Source organism: Protopterus annectens, chromosome 7.part0, assembly GCF_019279795.1.
Source record: "Protopterus annectens isolate FY-2018-M chromosome 7.part0, PAN1.0, whole genome shotgun sequence".
Lineage (NCBI taxonomy): Eukaryota > Metazoa > Chordata > Ceratodontiformes > Protopteridae > Protopterus > Protopterus annectens.
In genome coordinates this window covers 144,612,686-144,636,958 of record NC_056739.1, presented here as the reverse complement: position 1 = coordinate 144,636,958, position 24,273 = coordinate 144,612,686, and positions in this window count along the sequence as shown.

Here is a 24,273-nt window from a genome sequence, read left to right as displayed (position 1 = left end):
GAGCTAATGCACTTGTAGTCCTAATGTGTGATGGAAGGTCTTAACATGGGTGACTGCTGCATCCATGAACCTGATGTGTGTGAGGAGGTCTCTTCATGAGTTCACTACAGTAGTGAGCTAATGCACTTGTAGTCCTGATGTGTGATGGAAGGTCTTAACATGGGTGGCTGCTGCATCCATGAACCTGATGTGTGTGAGGAGGTCTCTTCATGAGTTCCCTACAGTAGTGAGCTAATGCACTTGTAGTCCTAATGTGTGATGGAAGGTCTTAACATGGGTGACTGCTGCATCCATGAACCTGATGTGTGTGAGGAGGTCTCTTCATGAGTTCACTACAGTAGTGAGCTAATGCACTTGTAGTCCTGATGTGTGATGGAAGGTCTTAACATGGGTGACTGCTGCATCCATGAACCTGATGTGTGTAAGGAGGTCTCTTCATGAGTTCCCTACAGTAGTGAGCTAATGCACTTGTAGTCCTAATGTGTGATGGAAGGTCTTAACATGGGTGACTGCTGCATCCATGAACCTGATGTGTGTAGTGAGCTAATGCACTTGTAGTCCTAATGTGTGATGGAAGGTCTTAACATGGGTGACTGCTGCATCCATGAACCTGATGTGTGTGAGGAGGTCTCTTCATGAGTTCCCTACAGTAGTGAGCTAATGCACTTGTAGTCCTAATGTGTGATGGAAGGTCTTAACATGGGTGACTGCTGCATCCATGAACCTGATGTGTGTGAGGAGGTCTCCTCATGAGTTCCCTACAGTAGTGACCTGCTGTACCTGTTGTCCTAATGTGTCAGTGAAAGTTTGTTCAAGAGTTCACCAGAGCAGTGAACAACTGCACCTGTATTTTATTTATTTTACTTGGCATTTGTTTACTGGAAAAGTCTGACTAGAGATGAATCCCACTTTCAGTAGAGGCCCGGGGCGATAAGCTCCAACATACATAGTTCAGTTAATAAACTACATAATATTATCACATGAAGTGCAGTAACAAATAGTAGACTTGAAGTACAGGATAAATAGATCAGAAAATGATACAGTGAATATTAAACAACAATCATAAGATACTGCGCACCTACTAAAGTACAATCAGTAGTGATAACCAATCGTAAAGATGTTAAGCATTTTAAAAATGCGCAAAAGACTAAGACAAAGGGCAGAGATTTTTCAGTTGGGGTAAGATTAAGAAATGGAGTTAAAGTAGGGCGCTATCAGAGGAGTAACTGGTGCTTTGGCTAGTAAGAGACAGGAGGAAAGGGGAAAAAAGAGCAAGAGAAAGAGAAGGAAGAAGGAATGAGAGAAGGAAAGAGTAACGGATAGTGTCAGCCTGGTGTAAGGCATGCACAGTGCTAGGAGTTAGGGAGAAACCTCCTAGTAACGTGCACAGAGCCAGGAGTTAGGGAGAAACTTCTTTGTAACGTGCACAGTGCCAGGAGTTAGAGAGAAACCTCCTAGTAACATGCACAGAGCCAGGAGTTAGGGAGAAACTTCTTTGTAACGTGCACAGAGACAGGAGTTAGGGAGAAACCTCTTTGTAAAGTGGACAGAGCCAGGAGTTAGGGAGAAACTTCTTTGTAACGTGCACAGAGACAGGAGTTAGGGAGAAACCTCTTTGTAAAGTGGACAGAGCCAGGAGTTAGGGAGAAACCTCCTAGTAACGTGCACAGAGCCAGGAGTTAGAGAGAAACCTCTTTGTAACCTGCACAGAGCCAGGAGTTAGGGAGAAACCTCTTTGTAATGTGTACAGAGCAAGAGTTAGGGAGAAACCTTTTTGTAACCTGCACAGAGCCAGGAGTTAGGGAGAAACTTCTTTGTAACGTGCACAGAGCCAGGAGGTGGGGAGAAACCTCTTTGTAACGTGCACAGTGCCAGGAGTTAGGGAGAAACCTCTTTGTAACCTGCACAGAGCCAGGAGTTAGGGAGAAATGTCTTTGTAATGTGCACAGAGCCAGGAGTTAGGGAGAAATCTCTTTGTAACGTGCACAGAGCCAGGAGTTAGGGAGAAACCTCTTTGTAACGTGCACAGAGCCAGGAGTTAGGGAGAAACCTCTTTGTAATGTGCACAGAGCCAGGAGTTAGGGAGAAACCTCTTTGTAACCTGCACAGAGCCAGGAGTTAGGGAGAAACCTCTTTGTAACCTGCACAGAGCCAGGAGTTAGGGAGAAACCTCTTTGTAACGTGCACAGAGCCAGGAGTTAGGGAGAAACCTCTTTGTAACCTGCACAGAGCCAGGAGTTAGGGAGAAACCTCTTTGTAACGTGCACAGTGCCAGGAGTTAGGGAGAAACCTCTTTGTAACCTGCACAGAGCCAGGAGTTAGGGAGAAATGTTTTATAATGTGCACAGAGCCAGGAGTTAGGGAGAAACCTCTTTGTAATGTGCACAGAGCCAGGAGTTAGGGAGAAACCTCTATGTAACATGCACAGAGCCAGAAGTTAGGGAGAAACCTTTTTGTAATGTACGCAGAGCCAGGAGTTAGGGAGAAACCTGTTTGTAACGTGTACAGAGCCAGCAGTTAGGGAGAAACCTCTTTGTAACGTGCACAGAGCCAGGAGTTAGGGATAAATCTCTTTGGAACATGCACAGAGCCAGGAGTTAGGCAGAAACATCTTTGTAACATATGTAGAGCCAGGAGTTAGGGAGAAACCTCTTTGGAACGTGCACAGAGCTAGGAGTTAGGAAGAAATCTCTTTGTATTGTGCACAGAGCCAGGAGTTAGGGAGAAACCTCTTTGTAATGTGTATAGAGCCAGGAGTTAGGGAGAAACCTCTTTGTGATGTGTACAGAGCCAGGAGTTATGGAGAAACCTCTTTGTAACGTGGACAGAGCCAGGAGTTAGGCAGAAACCTCTTTGTAACATGCACAGAGCCAGGAGTTAGGCAGAAACCTCTATGTAACGTGCACAGAGCCAGAAGTTAGGGAGAAACCTTTTTGTAATGTGCGCAGAGCCAGGAGTTAGGGAGAAACCTGTTTGTAACGTGTACAGAGCCAGCAGTTAGGGAGAAACCTCTTTGTAACGTGCACAGAGCCAGGAGTTAGGGATAAATCTCTTTGGAACATGCACAGAGCCAGGAGTTATGGAGAAACCTCTTTGTAACATATGTAGAGCCAGGAGTTAGAGAGAAACCTCTTTGGAACGTGCACAGAGCTAGGAGTTAGGAAGAAATCTCTTTGTATTGTGCACAGAGCCAGGAGTTAGGGAGAAACCTCTTTGTAACGTGTATAGAGCCAGGAGTTAGGGAGAAACCTCTTTGTAATGTGTACAGAGCCAGGAGTTAGGGAGAAACCTCTTTGTAACGTGCACAGAGCCAGGAGTTAGGGAGAAACCTCTTTGTAATGTGCACAGAGCCAGGAGTTAGGAAGAAACCTCTTTGTAACGTGCACAGAGACATGAGTTAGGGAGAAGCCTCTTTGTAACGTGCACAGAGCCAGGAGTTAGGGAGAAACCTCTTTGTAATGTGTATAGAGCCAGGAGTTAGGGAGTAACCTCTTTGTGATGTGTACAGAGCCAGGAGTTAGGCAGAAACCACTTTGTGATGTGTACAGAGCCAGGAGTTAGGGAGAAACCTCTTTATACCGTGCACAGAGCCAGGAGTTGGGGAGAAACCTCTTTGTAATGTGCACAGAGCTAGGAGTTAGGGAGAAACATCATTGTAACGTGTACAGAGCCAGGATTTAGGGAGAAACCTCTTTGTAATGTGTACAGAGCCAGGAGTTGGGGGGAGACCTCTTTGTAACATGCACAGAGCCAGGAGTTAGGGAGAAACCTCTTTGTAATGTGCCCAGAGCCAGGAGTTGGGGAGAAACCTCTTTGTAATGTGCACAGAGCCAGGAGTTAGGGAGAAACCTCTTTGTGATGTGTACAGAGCCAGGAGTTATGGAGAAACCTCTTTGTAACGTGGACAGAGCCAGGAGTTAGGCAGAAACCTCTTTGTAACATGCACAGAGCCAGGTGTTAGGGAGAAACCTGTTTGTAATGTGTACAGAGCCAGGAGTTAGGGAGAAACCTCTTTGTAACGTGCACAGAGCCAGGAGTTAGGGAGAAACCTCTTTGTAATGTGCACAGAGCCAGGAGTTAGGAAGAAACCTCTTTGTAACGTGCACAGAGACATGAGTTAGGGAGAAGCCTCTTTGTAACGTGCACAGAGCCAGGAGTTAGGGAGAAACCTCTTTGTAACGTACACAGAGCCAGAAGTTAGGGAGAAACCTCTTTGTAATGCTTACAGAGCCAGGAGTTAGGGAGAAACCTCTTAGTAACGTGCACAGAGCCAGGAGTTAGGGAGAAACCTCTTAGTAACATGCACAGAGCCAGAAGTTAGGGAGAAACCTCTTTGTAATGGACACAGAGCCAGGAGTTAGGGAGAAACCTCTTTGTAACGTGCACAGAGCCAGAAGTTAGGGAGAAACCTTTTTGTAATGTGCACAGAGCCAGGAGTTAGGGAGAAACCTCTTTGTAACTTGTACAGAGCCAGGAGTTAGGGAGAAACCTCTTTGTGCACAGAGCCAGGAGTTAGGGAGAAACCTCTTTGGAACGTGCACAGAGCCAGGAGTTAGCAGTTAGGGAGAAACCCCTTTGTGATGTGCACAGAGCCAGGAGTTAGGGAGAAGCCTCTTTGTAAAGTGTACAGTGCCAGGAGTTAGGGAGAAACCTCTTTGTAATGTGTACAGAGCCAGGAGTTAAGGAGAAACCTCTTTGTAATGTGCACAGAGCCAGGAGTTAGGGAGAAACCTCTTTGTAACATGCACAGAGCCAGGAGTTAGGGAGAAACCTCTTTGTAACATGCACAGAGCCAAGAGTTAGGGAGAAACCTCTATGTAATGTGCACAGAGCCAGGAGTTAGGGAGAAACCTCTTTGTAACGTGTACAGAGCCAGGAGTTGGGGAGAAACCTCATTGTAACGTTCACAGAGCCAGGAGTTAGGGAGAAACCTCTTTGTAACGTGCACAGAGCCAGGAGTTCGGGAGAAACCTCTTTGGAACGTGCACAGAGCCAGGAGTTAGCAGTTAGGGAGAAACCCCTTTGTGACGTGCACAGAGCCAGGAGTTAGGGAGAAGCCTCTTTGTAAAGTGTACAGTGCCAGGAGTTAGGGAGAAACCTCTTTGTAACGTGCACAGAGCCAGGAGTTAGGGAGAAACCTCTTTGTAACATGCACAGAGCCAGGAGTTAGGGAGAAACCTCTTTGTAACGTGCACAGAGGCAGGAGTTAGGGAGAAACCTCTTTGTAACGTGTACAGAGCCAGGAGTTAAGGAGAAACCTCTTTGTAATGTGCACAGAGCCAGGAGTTAGGGAGAAACCTCTTTGTAACATATGTAGAGCCAGGAGTTAGGGAGAAACCTCTTTGGAACGTGCACAGAGCTAGGAGTTAGGAAGAAATCTCTTTGTAATGTGCACAGAGCCAGGAGTTAGGGAGAAACCTCTTTGTAACGTGCACAGAGCCAGGAGTTAGGGAGAAACCTCTTTGTAACGTGCACAGAGCCAGGAGTTAGGGAGAAACCTCTTTGTAACGTGCACAGAGCCAGGAGTTAGGGAGAAACCTCTTTGTAACGTGCACAGAGCCAGGAGTTAGGAAGAAGCCTCTTTGTAATGTGCACAGAGCCAGGAGTTAGGGAGAAACCTCTATGTAATGTGTATAGAGCCAGGAGTTAGGGAGTAACCTCTTTGTGATGTGTACAGAGCCAGGAGTTAGGCAGAAACCACTTTGTGATGTGTACAGAGCCAGGAGTTAGGGATAAACCTCTTTATACCGTGCACAGTGCCAGGAGTTAGGGAGAAACCTCTTTGTAATGTGCACAGAGCTAGGAGTTAGGGAGAAACATCATTGTAACGTGTACAGAGCCAGGATTTAGGGAGAAACCTCTTTGTAATGTGTACAGAGCCAGGAGTTGGGGGGAAACCTCTTTGTGACATGCACAGAGCCAGGAGTTAGGGAGAAACCTCTTTGTAATGTGCCCAGAGCCAGGAGTTAGGGAGAAACCTCTTTGTAATGTGCACAGAGCCAGGAGTTCGGGAGAGACTTCTTTGTAACGTGTACAGAGCCAGGAGTTAGGGAGAAACCTCTTTGTATCGTGCGCAGAGCCAGGAGTTAGGGAGAAACCTCTTTGTAACGTGCACAGAGCCAGGAGATAGGGAAAAACCTCTTTGTAATGTGTACAGAGCCAGCAGCTAGGGAGAAACCTCTTTGTAATGTGCACAGAGCCAGGAGTTAGGGAGAAACCTCTTTGTAACGTGCACAGTGCCAAGAGTTAGGGAAAAACCTCTTTGTAACTTGCACATAGCCAGGGGTTAGGGAGAAACCTCTTTGTAATGTGCACAGAGCCAAGAGTTAAGGAGAAACCTCTTTGTAACGTGCAGAGGACCAGGAGTTGGGGGAAACCTCTTTGTAACGTGCACAGAGCCAGGAGTTGGGGAGAAACCTCTTTGTAATGTGCCCAGAGCTAGGAGTTAGGGAGAAACCTCTTTGTAATGTGCACAGAGCCAGGAGTTAGGGAGAAACCTTTTTGTAATGTGCACAGAGCCAGGAGTTCAGGAGAGACCTCTTTGTAACGTGCACAGAGCCAGGAATTAGGGAGAAACCTCTTTGTAACATGCACAGAGCCAGGAGTTGGGGAGAAACCTCTTTGTAATGTGCACAGAGCCAGGAGATAGGGAGAAACCTCTTTGTAATGTGAACAGAGCCAGCAGCTAGGGAGAAACCTCTTTGTAATGTGCACAGAGCCAGGAGTTAGGGAGAAACCTCTTTGTAACGTGCACAGTGCCAAGAGTTGGGGAAAAACTTCTTTGTAACTTGCACATAGCCAGGGGTTAGGGAGAAACCTCTTTGTAATGTGCACAGAGCCAAGAGTTAAGGAGAAACCTCTTTGTAATGTGCAGAGAACCAGGAGTTGGGGGAAACCTCTTTGTAACGTGCACAGAGCCAGGAGTTGGGGAGAAACCTCTTTGTAATGTGCCCAGAGCTAGGAGTTAGGGAGAAACCTCTTTGTAATGTGCACAGAGCCAGGAGTTAGGGAGAAACCTTTTTGTAATGTGCACAGAGCCAGGAGTTCAGGAGAGACCTCTTTGTAACATGCACAGAGCCAGGAGTTAGGGAGAAACCTCTTTGTAACGTGCACAGAGCCAGGAGTTAGGGAGAAACCTCTTTGTAATGTGCACAGAGCCAGGAGATAGGGAGAACCCTCTTTGTAATGTGAACAGAGCCAGCAGCTAGGGAGAAACCTCTTTGTAATGTGCACAGAGCCAGGAGTTAGGGAGAAACCTCTTTGTAACGTGCACAGTGCCAAGAGTTGGGGAAAAAACTCTTTGTATCTTGCACATAGCCAGGAGTTAGGGAGAAACCTCTTTGTAATGTGCACAATGCCAAGAGTTAAGGAGAAACCTCTTTGTAACTTGCACAGAGCCAGGAGTTAGGGAGAAACCTCTTTGTAACGTGCACAGAACCAGGAGTTGGGGGAAACCTGTTTGTAATGTGCACAGAGCCAGGAGTTAGGGAGAAACCTCTTTGTAACGTGCACAGAGCCAGGAGTTAAGGAGAAACCTTTTTGTAACGTGCACAGAGCCAGGAGTTGGGGAGAAACCTCTTTAGAGATTATTTGAATATGGGACTACATGACATTGCTCTAATATCTGTAGGAATACTGTTCTGGACCTTGGCTACTGAGTAGGAATATAGGCAGTGACAGATTTCTTCGGTTTATGGATTTCTAGGAGGTGTTTCTCAGATGTGCGAACAGGGCGATTAACGAGGTAATGATTAAGAATGTAGCTGGTTGTTGGGCAGGATGAGGATTTGTATACCATTTTATGAGCAAGGAGGAGTTGGGTGAACTTGAGGTTGTGAAGTAACTCAAACCAGTTTAAATATCTCAGTGAGGTCTCTTCATGAGTTCAGTAGAGGAGTGACTTTTGCCTCTCTTGTTCATAGTATGAAGAAGGTCTGTAGGTGAGTTTACTAGTATAGTGACTTCTCTAATTTGTGAGGAAAGGTCTTTTCATGAGCTCTCTCCTCATCCTTCTCCCTAGCCTTTCCTCAACTGTTGTTTCACTTAGTTAGCCCTTTGGGACTAGGTCTTCTTGCAGGACCAGATTGGGGAGAGATTCAAAGCATAAACAACTGTGGGAAAGAAGACAGAAAGGAGATTAGGACATCCCAATATGGTAGTATTCACATGTCCAGCTAGGGATTTTTATGGATTAAGGCAAAGGAAACCCTAACTGGGTGGAGCTTCCTGATGTCACGTGTCTGGCCCACCCCGATACTGAACTTACTGATGGTCTGATGATGATCATGACTATGACCCTTTTCCACTGGGGAGTGCTTCCAGATCACTGACAAGTACCCCTGCCTTCTGTGTTGGAGTGGGCAAGCAGACAACTGCTGCTCAATTCCTTCACTCCAGCTGGGCCTCTCCAGCTCCCAAAACATTAATCAAATTGAGATAGTCTGGGTCGCAGTCAGGGCACTATCCTTTTACGCACAGGAACTGAGTGATGCTGACTTCCAATCTTTGATCTGAGGGAGAGATTCACATTAACTTTATAGCATGTAATCCACTGCACTTCTGTACTGTTGGGTTGTCTTCTCATTAGATCAGTAGCGCAGTGCTTTGCTTATACCCCTGTCTGGAATAGACTGCCCATACATGTCAAGCAGAGTGCCTCCTTGGCCCTCTTTAAAAGGAACCTTGATGATTGGATGGGAGATTGGAAGTTCACCCCGGGGATCATGTCAGTCGTCCTGCTAGACAGGGGTCCAGGGAATTAAATATTGTGGGAAGAAATATCCAGGAAATTGTTATGGCTAGGCTTGTATAGGCCCTAGGGCCGATAGCCTTGTACCAACCTATGATAGGTGATGTCTTCATGTTTACTTAGAATGTGAGCTGCTTTGGATGTTACTGAGAAGCGTTAAATCATCTCTTTGTTAATGGTTGTGTACTGTATGTTTACTTGGAATGTGAGCTGCTTTGGATGTTACTGAGTAGCGTTAAATCATCTCTTTGTTAATGGTTGCGTAGTGTATGTTTACTTAGAATGTGAGCTGCTTTAGATGTTACTGAGTAGCATGTTATCTCTTTGTTAATGGTTGCATAGTGTATGTTTACTTGGAATGTGAGCTGCTTTGGATGTTACTGAGTAGCATGTTATCATCTCTTTGTTAATGGTTGCGTAGTGTGCTGCACTGTTGCTGCTTTGGATGTTACTGAGTAGCATGTTATCATCTCTTTGTTAATGGTTGCATAGTGTGCTGCACTGTTGCTGCTTTGGATGTTACTGAGTAGCATGTTATCATCTCTTTGTTAATGGTTGCGTAGTGTGCTGCACTGTTGCTGCTTTGGATGTTACTGAGTAGCATGTTATCATCTCTTTGTTAATGGTTGCATAGTGTGCTGCACTGTTGCTGCTTTGGATGTTACTGAGTAGCATGTTATCATCTCTTTGTTAATGGTTGCGTAGTGTGCTGCACTGTTGCTGATTTGGATGTTACTGAGTAGCGTTAAATCATCTCTTTGTTAATGGTTGCATAGTGTTTGTTTACGTAGAATGTGAGCTGCTTTAGATGTTACTAAGTAGCATGTTAATCATCTCTTTGTTAATGGTTTTGTAGTGTGCTGCACTGTTGTGCCTGTTTCCTACATGTTGTGTCTTACTACTTTAAGTACATAGTTCCACTGAGGCTCATGAGAAGACAAGCTGGCAAAATTGTGATTGTAATAATTCTGACTCCTCATAAGTTTAAAAGGCATCTTTTCTTTGGTGGTGTGGGGGCTTTGTCCTACACCCCTGCCTTTGTATTTATCAGTTTCAGGCTTGCTGCCTCTCAGGGCAAGTGTAAAATACACAGAAAATGCCAGCTTTCAAAACTGAAGAGTTAGCATCCTGGTCCTTGTGGTAAACAGACTGCTGGCTAATGTTGACGTGTCTAACAGACTAGTGGATTTTCATTCTGTGCTGTGTGCCAAATTCGTGTAACTTTGTAGCAGAGCAGTGATACCCACACTCTTCTCCACCTAATCACCCAAGTTGTCCCCAGGTTTTCTATAGTGTAATGCATTGATTGCAGTGGTCACTCAAGGCCTGTGTTCTTTTTGTGGCACTTTGCTGCAGCCTTCTCTGGAGATGATGCCACTGTTATATATTTGCCCCCCAAAAGCTGGGGATGCAGTGGTCTAATGATATTCATCTTCTTCTCACCCAAAGTTTGCACTGAGACAAGCGCTTATGAAGTTTCCACAATTACTGTTGTGCCAGATTTTACTGGACTTGTAGTATCACAGATGGAGGATACCTTACTGTGCCTGTAATCAATTCTGTAATGTGCATCTGGCCAGAATTCTCTTGTGGTTTGTGTTTGCATACATGAAAGCCATTGCCTCAAACACTGTCGTAAACGCTCTGAACAGTGATCAATGTTTTATTCACCAAGGGATCTGTTAAAGTTGTTTTGGAAACCTCACCAGTGATAGTTTCTAAATTACAGCAAGGCAGGACCCATTTTAACCATTTTTTTTTTTAAATAAAATAATGTTTTTTAATGTACCTGCTTTTCTTGCCTTACCCTTGTGATTGCTTAGATTGTAAGAGGGAACCAATTACTGGATGCATCACAGGTGGTTGTGAAAAACAAGAATTACACTTCTTCGTATGTCAGTAACTGGTGCTTATCTCTGCATAAACAGTACACAAAGGGAAAGGAAAAGTCACCTAAGGCCATTCTAGGGTCTCAGTGGTTGGGTGGCTGAAATTAACAGCTGAAAGCAGGTGTACTGTTCTTACAAGCAGTAACTTGCTTTATGAAACAAGACACTGCTGCCTTCACGAGTCAAGCATGAAAGGTGATTCTTAGCTTTTTTACTGCTGATTTCAATCCTCCTGTTAACTCCTGTGGGTTTAAACATGGTCAAAAGTCGAAACATGTTTTGGTTAATTAGGGTACAATAAGGATTTTTATTACAGTTTGAAATAACCAAGTTGTACGTTACACAGTACAAGCTGAAATTTCTCTCAGAAGTACTGAAATCGTTACTTTTCAACAGTTAGGATATGGGCCTGCAGTTATTTTTAAACTAACTCATCAAACCGGTTGATTTGGACAAGTTAAAGTAAAAGAATTTGGAAAATGAAGTGAATTGGAGGTGGACACACCTTTTTTGGAGAAAACTGTTTAGGTGAGTCACATAATGCCTTTCAGAGACTCACCAGAGACTGGAAACGTTTGCAAACTTCATGGAGGTTGCGAAATGTGTGTATTATCCCAGCAATATTCAGTAGTAGAGATGTCCTTGTATTTGCACTAATAAAAACAGAAAGAGTCTAAAAATTAAACCACAAATGTGATCATGAAGTCGTTGAAACATGTGACTGCATTTCTTAAACAGAATATGCTGTACTCTGTATTCATTAGTCTACACTTACTCACTTATTCACTGTGTTTTCATTTGCAGAATCAGCCTGACACCCATCTATGGTCTCCAACTTCTATTTGCCATTATTTGTTACTTGATAAACTTGCTTTTCACCTTTTAGACACTTATTCATATCTTTTCGTTCTTCATACTGTCACTCCATTTTCCTGCTTGTTTACTTTCATTTTCGGCTTTTTGTTCAGTCTCGCAATGACTATTTTCTGTACCGACCCACTGCCACAGTTTTCTTTCATTTTATTCATTCACTAATCATTTTCTTCTCACATTCATGTTTGTTGTTCATTCACTCGCTGCACATAGACTTCCTGCCTCCTATTTCTACCTTGAAACTGCACCATTTGTTTCTACTTTCCTTTCCTACTCACCTCTTCGTGCTCCGTTTAGGGTATCGTATTCCCTCTTTACGTCTGGCTAGTAGGGCACGTGAAAAAACTACTTAAGGTGGAGACAGAGGGCATGACTTGCTTTGCCTGTGATCCATTCTTGCTTCCATAGTATAATGACATTCTGTATTATTACTGACCGCTGAACTTACACCATGTCATTTTTAATGGTTTCTCGTTGTATGGCACCTTGTTTGTTTGCTCCTTTTATGTGGGTGACCTGCGTGTCTTGCTTAGTTTTGATTATTGTACTGTTCTTTGTTGTCATTTATCTGATGCAGACTTGAAAGCTGGCAGTTGCTGCTTAAATCACAAATCTGCTGAGCAGAAGAGAACGAGCCAGAGATCTCCGCATGTCTAAATTAAGGTCATTACCGTCTTCTGAAGTAGTACAAGCCTTAGATGTTCACGCTGCGTATTTCTAAATCTTGTATTTTTTTTGGCAGTTTATATATAATTTTTTTTTTATCCCCCACTCCACAGGACTGAGCCCAAGGCTCAATCTACTACCTGCATTCAATCAGCTCATTTGTACTGCGGTCACTGGAACTGGGAATCCCTGGGGAAGAGCTCAGTGCCCATTCATTCCTGCCAGGAATCCTCAATGAGATGAGCTGATCTCCCTGACAAGAATATGATGATAGGAAGCAGGCCAGCTTGTTGGTCATGTGGGGGTAGCATGCCCTCTCCCTTGGTAAACTACTTCCCTCCTCTGCTGTGACTGTTCTGAGTATTACTGTAGGTGCTGTCCAAGGGAAAGCATGCCTCCACATGCTAAATTTCTCTTGGCGTACTGTGTGACTTGCATATGGCAGCATACACTTGCTAGGCTTGAATTCCACAAGTGGAAGACTTAGTGCTTCATTAGGTGTCACCCATGTGGTGAGCAAGAGCTGCCTGACATCTCCGCAGGATGGGTGAGCCAGCAAAGGTCACTCACTGCCATCTTTACCTGCCAGCTCATGCAGATGTCTGAGACGCTTTCAAGCTCAGGTCACATTCGACTTAGCTAGGGCTTGATCCCTGTTTGCCATGGTGCTGAAATATATAAAATACCTTTTAAGACATTTTAAAACATGGCTGTCTGTACTTCCTGGGTTACAGAAATCAGCTTCTTTTGTTTTCTTTCCTGAATTACTGCTTTATTCATATTTTTTAATTGCCAGCCTAACAGAAATATGTATGCAGGCATTTGTGAGGAAGTGCAGGAAACTAGCATGCCATTGTGACAGACATATGCTGTTTTGAAGGTGTTAACTACTGTCATACACCTATGGGAGTAAATGTGCCTATAACCTGCTGCACCAAAGGCCATCAGACTGCTTTTGCTGCGCCGTGGGGCAGCGTACCAGGAGGTGTACCCACACAAATCTTCATTTTAATTCTCAATCACTTTCATGCCTGAAAATATTACCTCCTGAAGCAGGAGTAGTAGTACTTTTGTAAAGAACTATTCTGGTCATAGAAATAAACATTTATACACTAAAAAACCAGCTCCTTGCTTTTACCCTTTATTTCTATAACTATTACTGTTTTTGAAAGTTTCTTCCTTGCTAATTGCTGTTTTGGAGAATTTTGGAACACAAACTTCTTAATTGCTAACCATTCATTCCTTGGTTCCTATTAAGCCCATGCTGTTCTGCATTTGTCTCTTGGGGGTTGCTGTAAAGGGCCATTGCCAGGCTGTATATTCAGTTTTTGTTGCAGGCAGTTTAACTGTGGGTGACACAGTGGTGGGGCATTTTGTACTGCTGCCTCACAGTCACGACACTTGCACCCTGGTTCATTTTTAGGTGAGTGCCTGCTCTTTGGAGTTTGCACAGTCTGTCCATGTTTGCATGGCTTTTTAGCAGTGTTTTTGACTGAAAATTATTTTTATCTTTATTAAGTGAGCAGGCCCCTTTTTTCATTTATGACCTTATCCAGGAATACAGCACTTATAAAACAGTACGTAGCTCTGTTACACAGATTCACAAACCGTTCACCACACCAAAGACTTGGAATGCCACAAAGTGGTTATTCACTGTAGGATCATAGGAGGTTACTAGGCTAATGGCCTTGGGGCCCTTATAGGTCCAGCCAAGAATTTATCCCCCAAAAAAGAAACCTCAGTCAGCACCTGTCACCCCTGTCAGTGAGGGGACATAGGTGGAACCCCTGGAACAAATATGTGGTATCCCATCCAGTCCTCAAGGCTGAGCTTGAAGAGGGTCAGTGAGGTACTCTGTTTAACATGTATGGGAAGTCTATTCCAGAAACTGGTCAGCCTCTGGGAGACAAACCTGTCTCTCCAGCAGGTTTTGTTGATGTCACATATTAGATTCTGGCCGTTCAAGCAGGTAATGTGAGAGGAGTTAGACTTACGGCTCCATAGACTTATGGCTATGGAGCATCTCTAGTAGGGCAAGGTCCGAGATTGCCTTGTAGGCGAGACACAGGTCACCTCTGAGCAATCTGTACACTACTGTGTAGAGTGATAGTGACTTGAGCCTGTCCGCATAGGACAGGTGTTGGAGGCCATGGATTCTCTTTGTGAGGTATTTCTGTGGCCTTTCCAATTGGTACAGATGTTTGGAGAGGTACATACCAAACTGGGGCATTATACTCAATTATTGGCCTAATGAGGAAGGAGTACAGAGGGGTAATAACCTCCTTTTTTTCTGGATGCAATCTCTTTACTTATGAGATGAACCAAGTAAAAGGCTTTTCTGAGCACTGCCGCTACATGAATGTCGAATGTGAGATTGTTAACCTGTGTACCCAAGTCTCTCACCGCAGGTTGTGTGCTTAGCGGGTTGCCGTTTATGTGGTAATCAGTAGGAGCCATGTTTTTGCCAAATGGTACGATGGTGCATGTTTTTGCGTTTAACTTAAGGCCATGACTTTGGCACCAGTCATTGTTGCTGTGAGATCCTCTTGCATTATGTTAACATCATTTGGGGAGTCAATGACAGCACACAACTTACAGTCGTCCGCAAATTTGGTCAGCCACAGGCCTTTTGTCTTCACTTGGACCTATTCAGAAGTAGATGCCAAACAGTAGGGGTCCCAGGACAGATCCCTGGGTAACACCACTAATGACAGATCTGCTGGCGGAGGTGGAGGCACCTATTTTGACCTTGTGGAGCCTATCGATGAGCCAGCTGGCCACCCACCTGATGAGATAGGGATTTACGCCAAGTTGTGCTTTTCAATGATGCCCGAGTGGGTGATTGTATCAACGGCTTTGGCCAAGTCAAGGTAAGCATATATACTGACTTTCCCTCATCCAGGGCCTTGGTGACAGTCTCAAAGAAGTCAATCAGGTTCAACAGGCAAGAGCTGCCCTTGACGAATCCAAACTGGGTGGGGTCAAGTGCTTGGAGCTTGCCTATGTCAGTGATGGCGAACCTTTTGGGTATGGTGTGTCAAAAGCTACTGACACAAAATAATTCAGTGCGCTTCAAATGATCAACGAATGCAAAAGCAATGTCTTTGGGAACTTGGGTGTTGATGATCATTGACGTGTCACCCAAAACGTTGTGGTGTGTGTCACTTTTGACACGCATGTCATAGGTTCATCATCACTGGCCTATGTTTTTGTTTATGATATCCATAATAATATGTTCCATGGCTTTATAGATCAAACTTGTCAGGCCAATGGGGCAGTAGTTTCCAGGGTCAGTAGTGGCACCACCTTTGTGCAAAGGGTTGACAATGGCAGTTTTCCACTCTGCTGAAATAGTCTGTCCAGGGAAGTAAATATTGTGGGAAGAAATAGCCAGGGAATTGTTATGGCTAGGCTTGTGTACGCCCTAGGGCCGATAGCCCAGTACCAACCTATGAACCTGTACTTAGGCAGTGGTTGAATAGGGTGCTCAGTGGCGAAGGTAGTTCTTGCTGGAGATGGTGCAGAATACAGCCTGGGATATACTATCAGGTCCCATGGAAGCTGTGTTCTTTGCTTTGGATATGGCCTTTAACACTTGATCTACGGAGATGTGAGGTGCGGGACAAGTATAGGGAATGTTGAATGGGCCTTTGATGGGGAGGGAGGTGAAGTTTGCACTGAATCCATCTGCTAGCAGGTTGGCTAAGTCAACAGGATCAGTGTAAGTGATCCCGTTAAGTACTAATTTGGAACAAACCTGGGCTTTGCCATGGAGGTTCCTGATGAAACTGAAGAAGGCTTTGTGGTTTCCCTTTGTTTCTGAGGCTAGTTTCGATTCATTATTGGCTTTGGATGTTTTCACTAGTGATCTAATTTGCTTGTTGAGGCTAAGAAGGGAGTTTTTCCAGTTTGGAATTTGTTCCTTTTTACCATTGGACAACAGTTTTTTTCCTTTTGTTGTAAAGCCTGTTGATAGAGGATGTCCATTAGACAAATTTGTGTTTCCTTGAGGAGCAGGTTTTAGTTCTGTTGGGTATGACTGAGTCCATGCAGTCGTACAGGTGCTTGTATACTGCATTAGTGTACTGTTCAGCATAGTTGTCTGCATCCTGTGAGGGGGGCGGTGGTGTGAAGCTACTGATGCCCTCCCTTAGGAGGTTGTAGTCAGCTTTTGAGAAGATTTTTAGCCTGGTTACGGCTTGGGGGAGGTGGGCGGGATAGAACCTTAGAATGAGACAGACCAATGATCTCTTCTCACCAGAGAAGAACATACTATGGGAGTTGTGCAGTGGTCACACATGTTGGTGAGAACCAAGTCCAGAATGTTCTCTCCCCTTGTGGGGGATGAGATGAGCTGGTCTGTTGCATTAGAAATGATGGTCAAGGAATCGTTGGATTAGTGCAGGTGTAGTTGAAGTTACCAAGGATCAGGGTGTTAGGGGGTACCTTGAATGAGTCAGGTAGGTCCAGGTAGAAGGAGTGGGTGTACTGAGTCGTTGAGGGGGGTCTATAGCTGGCTATAACTTGGATGGGTATTTTGCCAACTGTCAGTTGCACCTGGAGTAGTTTTAGTCCATTATACTGGCAAACCAGTCTGAAGATGTGCTTGTCTTTAATGAAGATAGAGACTTCACCACCCTTGGTCTTTCTGACCTCATTTTGGGGTTGGAATGTGTGGAATGCTGTATAGCCTGGTAAGATGCTGTATAGCCTGGTAAGGCAGGGGTGCTCTCCCCAGCCTTGAACCAAGTTTCAGTGACCGCACAGACATCGGCATCTTCCAGTGCAAGGAGAGCCTCTAGTGAGTGCATTTTCAGGTTAAGGCTCCTAGCGTTAAGCAGCATGACCTTCAGTTTGCGTTTTGACAGATGTTTTATGTTGGAAGATTTGTCTTTGGGACATTGCCTAAAAAAGGCACAATAGGGGAGGCAAGAGCCTTGGCCAGAATCGGAATCCCAGGGCTGACAGGTGGAGGCCATCTCTGGCAAAGCATTGAGGCCTTGTCAACCATGTCATCCCAGGCAGACAGATGCTAGATCCCCTTGGAATAACACCAGAAACTAAGCCAATTGTTGAAGTCAGTTATTTTTTTGTTGGTATTGTGGTATCATTCTTGGTGAAGGTAGGATGCTGCTTAGGGCTAGGATCATACCTGCCTGGGACACATACTCTGAGAGCTCAATGATGTCTCTCTTCATATAGTCCAGGGAGGTACGTCTCAAGTCATTCATGCCTACATGGACAGTGACCGAGTCGTACTTGTACCTGTTGTGGAGAGACTTAAGTGCGTGCGTGATGTGGCGGATTCTGGCACCTAACAGACAAATGACAGTGACCTTCTCCTTGTCGAGCCTGGTGAGGGGGATATCAGTGTGTCTCACAATTGAGTAACCAATGGCCTTATGGGCTGTGTTGGTTTATTGTTATGCCTTGTAGGCTGTGTTTGTGAGACACTGGTGTGTTGTCTGCTGTGTGTAATGTGTTTGGTGTTGTGTGTAGAATGTTTATGAGTGTGTTTTGGGGGTCTCTGTTTAGGTAAGTTTTTATTGAGGACCTCTGCATAAGTGGGTGTGTGTTGTGCTTGGCTATGTGATGTGGGAGGTGTGGTGTTTGTGCTGGCAATCTCCTCTTTGTTAGGAGTACTGACTGTGTTGTGAGACAGCATGGATTTCAGGTTACTGATGTAGATGCATTTCTCACAAGTAGAAGAATTATGTGCTAGGAGAAGAGGGCTGTCAGTGAACATGAGGCAGTTGCTACATTCTCAGTATGCCCATGTCGACCAGGCTGGCAGAAGAAACTGATGGGAATTGTCCAGACATAGTATTCTGAATAACTGGCAAACTTATGGAAAGAGGGTTATAAGAAGGGCTTGTCCACAAGAGTGTAGACCACAAAAACCTTCTTAAATGTAAAATAACTGACCTGAAGCAGAAGTGCTAAAACCAAAACTAAGAGGCTTAGAATAACATATAAATTTAATCAGAAAACTAGCGAGCAGTAATAAATGTAGCAGAATTAAAGCATATGAACACTTGAGCAAGCAACAAAGCAAAATAAGTTAATAAAGTTGGAAAAACACAATTATAGTAAAAGCAGGTGAATAAAGTGCATTTTTCTGTAGAAGATAATTCAAGAATAAGAAACTAAGTGGGTTGGCCGTCCAAAATGCTCTCTCTGTACGCAGTAGTATGAGGTGATGAAATGGGACCGAGAGGAGTGTCCAAAATCAAATTTACAGCAGGGGCGGGCATTCCAAAGTCACTAAGTTTAAGAATGCAGCAACACTATATCAGCTTTGTATATCCTGATGGTTATAGAATCAATCACAGCCAGCTACAAGGAAGCAGCTCTGATACTGAGCACAATATCACAGAAATGTTACTGTTTATGCCAGCAGTATAAAAGAAAAGTTAGACCCGCAAGCAATCAGATAAATACCAAAAGCTGTTGACCAATAGCTCACACCTTGAATAGGCTGGCTTCACAGATTGTAAAGCAACCGCCACTGTGATGGCTTTGAGCCCAAGTGCTGCACTAACCCTGAGAAACAAAATGCAGACAGAGACCACCAATATTCAAACAAATAAATAAATGCAGCACAGTTTTGTTAACAAAATGCAGACACAGACCAGCAATATTCAATCAAGCAAAAAAATACAGTTTTGTTAACAAAATGCAGACCGAGACCAGCAATATTCAGTCAAGCAAATAAATACATGCAGTACAGTTTTGTTAGCTAAAATGGAAACAGATCAAGTGCAAAAACGTATACTTATATCAGCTTTGTATATCCAGGTGGTTATAGAATCAATCACAGCCAGCTACAAGGAAGCATCTCTGATACTGTAGGTAGTACAGGTTGCTTTAGGCATTAGCAACAGCTGTTTTAAGTGTGCTTAGTTCTAACTAACACCTATTCTGCATTTATATTTTTAGTTGCTCTTTTTTCAAGGTAACATTTAAGTTCTTACATTGGGTCTGACTGTACCTTTCAACTCCCCATACTTTTGCCTCATAGTTTTGGTCTGTTCCTCATCAAATGAGTGTTTTTCTGGCAATTTAATATGAATTAAAGTCACTAAATAATGACAGACTTTTGAGTTTCAGACTTTGTATCCTTCAGAAAACGTTTGCTGACACAGCACCTTTTATTCTAGCAAGTTTATATGTTTATAAAAGCAATATTTAAAGTTTTTGTCCTTATTTTGGGCCTTTGTACCTCCCTCCCCATTATTTTTGGCTTTGTCCGGATTTCTCATGCTAAGAAGTTGAGAGATGTGGGTCTAACACTTAATTTTTATAGAACATGAAGTGCAAATGTCGGGCCCAAGCATCGACATGGTTAATTTGTGCTGCACTGATATGTGTAGCAGAGATAGCAAGAAAACACCTCAAAGTGGAAATGCAGGGATCGAAGACAAAGGTCTTGAAAATCAGGAACGCCTAATTAGCATGACATTTGCTTATTAATTCACAACAGGGTTCCTCTCATTTCCATTAGCTTTGTGGGACACTAGACAGAAACATCCACAAAAATATTAACAGTGTCTCTAAAATAAGTAGAGAAACATAAATTATGTTTCCTTCGTGCAGTGATTCCTTGTAGTCAATGTGAAATTATACAACGACCCCCCCCCATTAATATTCCAAAACGTGCACGCTGATTTGTCAGTGTGCACGTTATAAATCAGACTTATACTAATGGAAAAAGGTCGGTCGGTTTACAGCAACAGAGAACGCAAGATCTCCGTTGCTTTTTACACACTGTCTCGCTATGTTAAAGGAGTTTAACATAGTGAGACAGCTTTAAAAAAAGTAATGGAGATCTGCCTTTCTCCGTTGTTTTTTTTAAAGCTGTCTTGCTGTGTTAAATGGGTTTAACATAGCGAGACGGCTTTAAAAAAATCAACAGAGATTCTCTGTTGCTTTTTTTAAAGCTGTCTCACTATTTTAAACTCCTTTAACATAGCGAGATACTTTGTAAAAAGCAACGGAGATCTTGCTTTCTCTGTTGCTTCCACCCACAACTCTGATATACTGCGTAAGCATACGCATGCGCAGTACATCAGAACTGCTGCAGAATACCAGACAGCTGCGGAAGGGCAGCAAGGAGGCATTTTACAATGCCATTATTTAAGAAAAGCAATTATTTTTTTTCTTAAATAGTGTCATTGTATAATAGCAATAACCCACTTCTGGGTGTGGGCAATGCTGGATTTACCCACGGTTGTCTTTGTTTGGCCACTCGGGCTTCGCCCTCATGACCAAACCACACCAACCGTGGGTAAATCCAGCATTACCCACACCCAGGCGTGAGTTATTGCTATATTATACCATGACCCCCCATTAATATTCCAAAACATGCACGCTGATTGGCCAGAGTGCACATTGTAAATCGACTTATACTAATGGAAAAAGGTCCGGTCGCACTGACTTTTTCCATTAGTATAAGTCTTGTTTAAAACACTGTCTCGCTATGTTAAAAGAGTTTAACATAGCGACACAGGTTTAAAAAAAGCAACGGAGATCTCCGTTGCTTTTTTTAAAGCTGTCTCGCTATGTTAAACTCTTTTAACATAGCGACACAGTGTGTAAAAAACAATGGAGAACTTGCTTTTTCCGTTGCTTTTTTTTAAACCTGTCTCGTTATGTTAAATGGGTTTAACATAGCGAGACAGCTTTAAAATAAGCAACGGAGATCTCCGTTGCTTATTTTAAAGCTGTCTCGCTATGTTAAACCCATTTAACATAGCGAGACAGGTTTAAAAAGCAAGATCTCCGTTGCTTTTTACTGTTTCGCTATGTTAAATGGGTTTAACATAGCGTGACAGCTTTAAAATAAGCAACGGACATCTCCGTTGCTTATTTTAAAGCCGTCTCGCTATGTTAAACCCATTTAACATAGTGAAACAGTAAAAAGCAACGGAGATCTTGCTTTCTCCGTTGCTTTTGGCCACAGCTCTGATGTACTGTGTAGGCATGCGCAGTACATCAGAACTGCCGCGGATACCAGACAGCTGCGGAAGGGCAGCAAAGAGGCATTATACAATGCCATTATTTAAGAAAACTGATTATTTATTTTCTTAAATAATGTCATAGTATAATAGCAATAACCCACTTCTGGGTGTGGGTAATGCGGGATTTACCCACGGTTGTCTTTGTTTGGTCCCTCGGGCTTCACCCTCGGGACCAAACCACGCCAACCGTGGGTAAATCCTGCATTACCCACACCCAGGCGTGGGTTATTGCTTTAATATTACATCAAGAGCTTACTAACAGTTTCTGAAACTGCATCCTGAAGGGCCTCCATCAAAAATGTTAATTCAGTTTTTCACAGTAAAGTTTTTCAGCATGTATAACATGACTCAGTAACTTGCTGTACTCAACATGTTTGCAGACCATCAGAATTCCTTCTTCCCAGTGCCACTTAAACCCTGAACATAGAATGTAAGCACCAAGTTCTAAATTAACTGATTTTTCATATTTGTAAAAATTTCCCAGATATATTTTATGTGCTAACGTGCATATGTTTTTACCTATATTTTTGGCCTTTTGCCCAAGAAGTGACCCGAAAGGGCAGGCATGGTTAGTACTGTGCCTCAGGTAACTAGGCACCTGTACCATTCAGCAAAGTTGTCTTGATTAAAAGGTATCTGTTATTAATAGCATAATTTAAAAAAAAAAAAAAAAAAAAAACATACTCATCCCAGCACGACTGAGAATCAAAGTGTACCCATCACAACTTAACCACGCAAAGTGCCCTAACGTAAAAGTGTATACCATCCTCCAAAGATGTCTGGACTAAAGTACTATTTTTAATAAGCTTGGTTTTTTTTTAGTTAAATAAATATTTTACTGTAAAAATTAAAACATCTTGCTGTCGATTCTGCTGATGGCTTGGTAGGCTAAAGAACATTCTCCCTGCTGCTGTACAGCATGCCGGAAAAAAAAACACTTTTCTTATTTTAAAATCAGGGGGAAAATGCTGACAACTGCATAGAATTCAATGTCCTTAACTCCAGTGGCCACAAAGGCACAAGTCTGCAATTAAATGTAATACTTTCTGTTCACTTGACCATCTCAATACACACAAATAACGCCTCTGCCTTCACAAAGAACTGCTGCCAAAACTTTGTGCCATGCAAAGCATTTTATGTCTTTGTACTGTTCAAAATTTTAGTAGGATTAATAGCAGAAGTGTAGATACTGCACATAGCTTACAACTTCACCCTTCACTCCGACCCCCATTATAGTAGTTAAGTAAAGAAGCGCAGCAAGTAACTTTCCCCGATGCAGGAGCTCGATTAGTTACATTAAATCAATCCCAGATAAAAGGGAAAAAAAGGAGGAGGTAGCCATCACAGATCAACAGGAAATTAATACGTCTTTGTCAGTGTGCATAGGGGGTCAGAAAATGGTGCAAGTTAGCAATAGATAAGGAAAATGTGGAGAAATAAAAATATTTATCTCTGTTTGGTTACTAGGCAGCCAAACTAATTTCTCTGTAATTTGACTGCTGTGTTCCAAAAGAGGATTTAGAACAGAGCTGCAGATTTTAAGTTCTTTCTTTTAGTTATAGCGGTTTATGAGGGTGTTAACTGCTACCATGGGAAGTACATATTCCATTGTTAGAATAGGGACACCTATACCTAGATTTTTAAAGTGACTATGGGTTTTCTGGAAAGCATGCCTGATTTTGTGCAGCAAGTCATGAGAAGTCTGTTTACTTTACCTGTAATGTTTTGTACGTATTAACCAGACTTCAGTACGAGGCTAAACCCACCCGAACTACTTCACAGTGTTGACCTTCTTTATTTTTAGTAGCTTAGTCTTTCCAATCGGCGTAACTTTTCTTTTGAAGTTTATAGTGAGACCTAACTGAAGAAACCAGTCATGAACTTTTTTTGAGTCATTAGGGAGCTAGTAATAAGGGCATGTGTATTGTTAACCATATGGCCAGATCATTAACATATAGTACATTGTGCATGCTAGAAATCCAGAAGATAATGGTGTTTATAAAGTGGCGCTGGGACAGATACTTTGAAAGCACTGCTCAGTATTATTGTGCGTAGGAAACAGTGTCTTTATTTGTACCCTGAAAGATTTTGAGTAACTAGATATTAGTGCAGTAAACCATTTAGATCAAGTTAATCTGTAAGCCAGTGATGGGAAACACTGTCAAAGGTTTTTGTCTGACCACAGTAGTGGGCTCACCTTTATTCATGTGAGTGGCCAGAGGGATCTGGCCTACAGTAGTAGAGCTGCGATACAAGCGGAGCTGCACAGCCATTCTTCTATTTTTTTTTAAGAGTGTTACCTGTGTGAACTGGCTCCAGTAAATTTTGCAGACAAAACGCACACCACCTAACTATGCATGCATATTGTCCTCCGCAATTCCGTAATGTAACTCCCCAACAGTAGAGAAACAGCTCCACGTGCTTGTGGAACTTGCTGCACGCGGTCTAGATTACTACCATGCATTGCCTGCAATACCAAATCCCTCTTACAGGTGGAGCTGTTGCTTCCCCAAAACAGCATATTGACTTCAATGGATGTACATTGCCGGCCTTCACCAATGTTCAGATGTGAAGTGTTTTAGCATTACAAGCCCAACAATAACCCTTTTGGAATTGGGAGTAGAGTTCTACCAGTCTGCATTACCATACACTTAATGAGAACTGGCAAAACCCTTAGTTTTGAACTTAGGAGTGGTTAACTGCACTGCATAGTTACTGCAGACCCAAGTCCTTTTGGAATCTGGCCATGTTATAAGTCAGGAGCATCTGATCGGTTGAGGTGCCTATACAGTGAATACCTATTAATTACATTGTCCATCAAATAAAGCACAACTCTGTTATCTTATCTTGTAAAACTATTAACCATGGCAGTTGACTATCTAGTCAGTAGACGTATGTCACTTAGTCAAACTTCATGTAACATTAATAAGTGAACCACTGTATTAACCACTGCAGTAATAACAAATAAAGGTATCTTTATATACAAAACAAAAGATCACTTGGGCTAGTCCCTATTTCCATTTCCGCCGTCTTTGGAAATTTCAATATTGCACCAAGCAAATTAGAGTTTTTGAGT